This window comes from Bos mutus, chromosome 2 (genome assembly GCF_027580195.1).
Source record: "Bos mutus isolate GX-2022 chromosome 2, NWIPB_WYAK_1.1, whole genome shotgun sequence".
NCBI classification, from domain to species: domain Eukaryota; kingdom Metazoa; phylum Chordata; class Mammalia; order Artiodactyla; family Bovidae; genus Bos; species Bos mutus.
The window spans coordinates 31,838,203-31,844,402 of NC_091618.1; the positions used below are offsets into that span (position 1 = coordinate 31,838,203).

At 40.2% G+C, this 6,200-nt stretch overlaps 1 non-coding gene across 1 annotated transcript; it reads right to left on the bottom strand.

Moving 5' to 3' along the window:
* Window positions 1-590: 590 nt before the first annotated feature.
* Window positions 591-711, bottom strand: LOC138985031 (small nucleolar RNA SNORA40). The gene has a single exon (XR_011462269.1). It is a non-coding gene; the product is annotated as a small nucleolar RNA SNORA40 (small nucleolar RNA).
* Between the last annotated feature and the right edge of the window lie 5,489 nt (window positions 712-6,200).

Consider the following 6,200-nt stretch of genomic DNA (forward strand, 5'->3'; position numbering starts at 1 on the left):
GATGGTTGGATGGCATCACTGACTCGATGGACATGAGTTTGAGCAAGCTCCAGGAGATGGTGAAGGACAGGGAAGTCTGGCATGCTATAGTCCATGGGGTCACAAAGAGTTGGGCACGACTGAGTGACTGAACAACAGATGGTAAAGAATCTGCCTGCAGTTGTGAGGGACTTGGGATCAATCCCTGGATTCGAAAGATGCCCTGGAGAAGGAAATGGCAACCCACTCCAGTATTCTTGCCTGGAGAACTCCATGGACAGAAGAGCCTGGCAGGCTATAGTCCATGGACTTGCAAAGAATCAGACACAAGTGAGTGACTAACACATATATACTTTGCTTTCCAATGGAATACAGACTTCAAAACTCCCCTTTTAAAAGCCTTTTAAAAATCAGATACTGTGTTCTTAAGATAAAAGCCTAAAAAAAGAAGCCATCTTTGTTTCATGTCAACATTAAAATTAGAGTACTAAATCAATACAACTGATAATTTGAAAGCTTAAGATATGAGGAAAGAGTATCAGCTATATAGTCCTGGAAGCAAACTTTACGTTCACCAATACACCCCCATGACTTGAATCTCTTTTCAGTGTCATGCTCCTTCTTATCTGTATCAAAACTCATACTGAGCAACGAGTTATGGGTTGCAAAAGAGGATTTCTTTTTGCACCTATCTATAAGTCTTTGTCTATAAATTAAAAACAAACAAGTGCTGTCCCATTTGTTTTTAACACTACCAGGTGCTTGGCTCAAAAGTGTCCCCTTGTGGTTATTGGTGGAACACCAGCCTGTCTGAACAGCACCTTTTTGGGTTTCTAAGATCTGGCTGCAGAGCTTCAACTTGAGCTGTGGTTTCCTCTCGGGATTTCTTCTCCACTCCTAGTTTACAAGGGTTCCACTTCACCAAGTGGCTGTTCATTGAAATAAGAAGGAAGATTTGAACCATATTCAAAAAAGTCGTATTAGATCAAAAGCTAGTGATTAAATCACTAGCTAGCATGTTAGGTCAAAAGCTAGCCCTTGTTTTGAGACAGTCATCTGAAGGGCTACTTATCTCCAGTTATCTAAAGGGATATTTTGAATCTTGTGGACAACACTGTTTATGACTTGTATGGCAACTAAATGCATCTGTTGGTTAGCCCAGTCATGCCCCTCTGAGTAAGAGGCACGCCTGCCCTCTGCCCTAGTAGGAGTTTAGATTGCGGGGACCTGCCAGGTCCTGATGGTTTCATCATCAGCACTGCATTCCTGGACATCTCCTGATTCCTCCTCTGCCCTCTCACCTAGTTCTGAAAGGTGAGCCTCCTCACCTTTGTTCAGCCTCCAAACCTCCTCTCGTGGAGGCTGTCAGTTCTCTAAAAGGAAACATTTCAAAATGTTTGAAGCCACTTGGCTGAGGTTGTCAATAAGTGAAAGTGTTAGTTGCTCAGTCATGTCCGACTCTTTGTGACCCCATGGACTGTAGCCCGCCAGGGTCCTCTGTCGATGGAATTCTCCAGGCAAGAGTACTGAAGTGGCTAACCATTTCCTTCTCCAGGGGATCTTCCCAACCCAGGAATTGAACCTGAGTCTCCTGCATTGGCAGATGGGGTCTTTACCACTGAGCCACCAAGGAAGCCCTGAGGTCATTAATAACCTTTATGCTAATTGCTGCCTTGTATCATCTCCCCCTTCTTATTTTGTCCTTTACTGTCCATTTCTGCAGAGCTCTTGGTGGGCTCTCTTTCCATGAGTTATGGATTTTAGAGTCTGCCGGAGTCCCAACTGCCTGGGTTCAAATCCTAGCTTCTACCACTTAATTACTCTGGTGACAGCTTTGAGATAATTGAGGAATTTGAATGTGGATTGATTATTAGTAGATAATGTCAAATAATTACTGGTCATTTTGTTAGATTTGCTAATAATATGGCAGTTACATTTTTTTTAAATGCCTTTACCCATTAGGGAAGAAATATTGGTTTTGGGATTTGCCTTAAAGTACTCCAGTTTAGGAAAAGATGGTGGTGGGGAGGCAGGAAGCAGACGAAACAACATTGGAAGCATGGTAGTAATTGTTAAAGCAAGGTGACAGATACTCTAGATGCCATGTATGTATATATATACAGTATATGGCTGATCCTACTAGTCTCTTTGCATCTGGATAAGTTTAGAAATTCCCCAAATAAAAAACTGTATATAGATGATCTTATTTGCAAGGCAGAAATAGAGACACAGATATAGGGAACAAAGTGTGGACACCAAGCGGGGGGAAGAAGGGTGGGATTAACTGGGAGACTGGGATTGACATATACACACTTGATACTGTGTATAAGGTGGCTCAGTGGTAAAGAGTCTGCCTGCAATGCAGGAGACCTGGATTCCATCCCTGGGTCTGGAAGATCCCCTCGAGGAAGGCGTGGCAAACCACTCCAATATTCTTGCCTGGAGAATCCCATGGACAGAGGAGTGTGGCAGGTTACAGTCCATGGGGTCGCAGAGTCAGACATGACTGAAGTGACTTAGCATGCATGCGTGCTTAAATTAGATAACTAATGAGAACCTACTGCATAGCACAGGAAACGACTCAGTGTTGACCTAAATAAGAAGAATATCCAAAAAAGAGGGGATATATGTATGTATATAGCTGATTCACTCTGCTGTACAGTAGAAGCTAATACAACATTGTAAAGCAATTATGCTCCAATAAAATTTTTAAAAATAAACAGAAAATAAAAATGGTCTCATTAATTACTTGGATAGAGGGTGACATGGGCAAGAGTTAATTGGTTATAAATAAGGATTATTTGGGAGAAACAGGAAGACTTTTCACTGGACAGCTAGTGGTTTATGTGACAGAGGGCATGGGAGACCAATTCCAAATGGAATATGTATTTGGTGATACAAAGCCATTGCTTCTTAAACTGAATTCTGCCCTATAGACCTTGGATATAACCCATTCAAACTCCTGGCCAGCCTCCTACACTGGCTTAGTCAACATGACTAGTTAGTTCTAATACAAGCCAGTTAAGGAAACATGGAGGGTTGCAAGAGATGGACTCCATCTGATATTCTGATAACGCTGATATACTTGAGTTCATATATTTGAATGGGGACATGATGTCCAGTTGGTATGGAAAAACTCAAATCCGCAAAGTAAAAACAATATTCCTGGCTTCTGTTGCATATTTTGAATCATTCTGTTTCTTTTTTCATCTGCCCTGACTGAATCACACATTTATTTAGAGTTTGTAGTTCTAAGCATGACTCAACAGAATCACCTTCTTTCAAATGCTACTAATTACCATGGACTTAAATAGCAAAGATTTTTTAAAAAGTCATTTCTGTGGGTGATTCAGAGTAGATGTTAACCAGAATTCCTTACCCTGTAATTTTAACACTGAAGTAAGAGCTATATATCAAATCTTTGCTTTGTTAGGTTTCTTCAGTTCCCTGTTAGGCTTCTTCAGCTTCTTCTTAAACCAAGAAGTATAGTCTATTTCTTCCTGCAAGAAGATTCACTTGTGAGGCATTGAGTGTGTATTTGGGGTTAGTGGGATTGACTGTGGCGAGAAGGGAAAAGTGATGGAGCAGCCTTCTCTTCTACATTGTTGAGATGGAGATTAGGGGACCTCAGAGGGTGGCTACCTTTATCTGATTCTTACTAATTAATTCTTACTATTTCATTTGGAGGAATGAAACTACAGAGATTTCAGTGGATACAGAAGAGTACATTTTGCCGAACAAGCATGTGTGTGTGTGTGTGTGTGTGTGTGTGTATAGGAATGGGCCTTGTAGTTGGCTTTTGAGCTCAAATTGGAGAATAGAAAATACATTGCCCACAAACTACAGAATCACTAATGATGGATAATAATAACTAGCCTTTATTGAGTGATTACTATATGCCAGACAATGCCAAGCACTTTCCATGAACGACCTTATTTTAACCATACAAAAACCATGTGAGGTAGGTTTCATCAGTAACAGTATTTTACAATGAGGAAACTGGCATAAACAAGCAAGTAACTTGTTTAAGATCTCAGTTAGCAAATGGCAGAAGTAGAATTTGAATTAAAGGAATTTAGCTTTAGAGCCTGTGACCAATGCAGTATACTGAGAATGACTAGAACCAAGACATCAAGAAATAATTTTTGAAATAAAATTTTGAAAAAATTTTAATGGAACTATTTGAACACATGTTAAAGTAAAGAGAATAATATCATCATGCCCCAACCCAGTTTTAATAATGATCTATATTTTTCCAAATTTTTATTTCTCTCCTACTTGATTTTTAAGTATTTTAGGGCAAATTCCATATGTCCTGTCATTTCTCAGAAAGTTAATTTTAATCTAATTGAAAATATTAATGTGAACAGAAAAACATAGATCACTCTCAAAAGTGGGACAGTGATTCACCATGATAGCATAAGAAAAACCCACGTGGCCAGCAACAGCAGTGCTCACCTACCACTGGCCATAAGGCACACGCCCCCTCCTTGGGCTGCAAATGTTTGCTTTGCTCGGCGTCTTGCTTGGTGTATACATCCCTCTTTTGCAGAAGGATACATCAGACTGTCAGTGCTAAATTAAACCACTTCCCTTTCCTCCAAAACCATGTCCAAAAATAAATAAATTTTGATTTTCTGGGCAGCTTTGATAAAGGGAACTAATGGGCTGGTCTGGTGCGTAGGAATTTTCAGCCAGTTTGAGAGCTGTGTGTAAGTCTAGGCTACATCCTTCAACTTCTGGTGAGTTTGTGAGCATGACTCAGCATCCCTAAATTCTGAGAACTCTGGAGAGAGAGATACAAGTTTGAGTTTCTAGATCTGCAAACAGGTTTGTTACTAGACCTGGAGTGCCAGCCTTTGGGCAGTGGGAAGTGTCCATCACACTTCCTGACTGGTTTTAATCCTTTGCCTTGTCTGCTCTAACTTAGCAGTCTCAATCCTTCTTCTTGTTTATTTTTTAGTATTTATTTATTTATTATTTGGCTGCGTCAGGTCTTAGTTGTGGCACGTGGGATCTTTCATTGCATCACACAGACTCTTCAGTTGTAGTGCATGGATTTAGTCGCTCTGCAGCATGTGGGATCTTAGTTCCCTGACAAGGGATTGAACCCGTGTCCCCTGCATCACAAGTCGGATTCTTAACCGCTGGGCCACAGGGAATTCCCCCAATGCTACTTTATATCACCTTCCATGAAACTACCTGAGTCCTTTTATTTTAAAAGTAAATAATTAAGAACATGACATGTCCTTTTGATTGTATTACTATCTTAATTAGAATTGCTATTTGTAAATATTGAGTGGTCTACATAGTTCTATATTCTGATAGGGTAAATAATCAGAAATACAATTCTCTTTCTCTCTGAGATAGATAGATAGATCTATCTTTGCTTTTTTCCTCTTTTTAAGATGTGGCCATATATATTATATGGAGAAGGAAATGGCAACCCACTCCAGGATTCTTGCCTGGGAAATCCCATGGACAGTGGATCCTAGTGGGCTACAGTCCATGGGGTCACAAGAGTCAGACATGATTTAGCAACTAAATCACCACCATCATATATATATATATATATAATATAATATAATTAATTATAGTACATATATAATATAGCTTGCCATTTTACCCATTTCTAGGTATGCGATCCTTATTTTACTTATAGGCAACCCTAAGGCAGAATTCCAATTTCTCGAATCAGCTCAGTTCAGTCGCTCAGTTGTGCCCAACTCTTTGCGACCCTGTGAATCGCAGCACGCCAGGCCTCCCTGTCCGTCATCATCTCCTGGAGTTCACTCAAACTCACGTCCATTGAGTCGGTGATGCCATCCAGCCATCTCATCCTCTGTTGTCCCCTTCTCCTCCTGCCCCCAATCCCTCCCAGCATCAGAGTCTTTTCCAATGAGTCAACTCCGCATGAGGTGGCCAAAGTACTGGAGTTTCAGCTTTAGCATCATTCTTTCCAAAGAACACCCAGGGCTGATCTCCTTTAGGATGGACTGGTTGGATCTCCTTGCAGTCCAAGGGACTCTCAAGAGTCTTCTCCAACACCACAGTTCAAAAGTAAATTCAAATATTTATTACATTGATGGTATACAAATACAAATTTTCAAACTTCAGGTTTGTTTGAGAAAATATCCAGAATATAGCAAGATAAGTAGAATTAAATTAATACACAATAACTGGGAAAACATCAAAATATGACATTTAAATCCTGCCTAGAA